Raw genomic sequence first — 688 nt, forward strand, 5'->3', positions numbered from 1 at the left:
AATAAAACAATCCATTTAAATCATAAAATGTATTTTTTAAAGTTACATTAACATCTTTAAAAAATGTGGACGTTTTATTTGTTTAGCTTCACCACTTCCACTATTATAATTTTAAATAAATAAATAAATATATATATATATATATATATACATATTTCAGCTACTTTTTGAGTACCGATTAAGTAATAATCGTGAATAGTCCGTCCCACGGGGAACACCTTTTTTATACTATGGTATTTACTACATATTAATATTTTTGAGCCTGTTGATTTGTAAATTGCATACAAAAACAGTTGGGGTTGTTTGTTTTGTTGTTGTTGTTGTTGTTTTTGAAGGGGACGGGTGCAAAACACTTTTACTTTTCTTCTTACGTCAAACCAACTTGAAATGTTTTTTCGTTTGTTTTAAAAAAATTTTTTATACAACGATGGACTATAGAAAAACATTAATTCTGAACGTGAGTACAGCATGTAAACACCTATGGTAAATTAAAGTACAGTGTGTATTATGATTGTGTTTTGTAGTTGTTGCAGATTACAGTTCAGTGAAACTCGTCGCAGGTGGAGTAGCAGCTGCTGTTGTTTCGATTATTGTGGTCGTGGCCATTGTGATCATAAAGAAGAGGTAGGAAAATGATGATGAAATTCCACTTTTACTTTGTGTAGGCTCTTCTCAAATCAGATACCAT

This window comes from Gigantopelta aegis, chromosome 1 (assembly GCF_016097555.1).
Source record: "Gigantopelta aegis isolate Gae_Host chromosome 1, Gae_host_genome, whole genome shotgun sequence".
Lineage (NCBI taxonomy): Eukaryota > Metazoa > Mollusca > Gastropoda > Neomphalida > Peltospiridae > Gigantopelta > Gigantopelta aegis.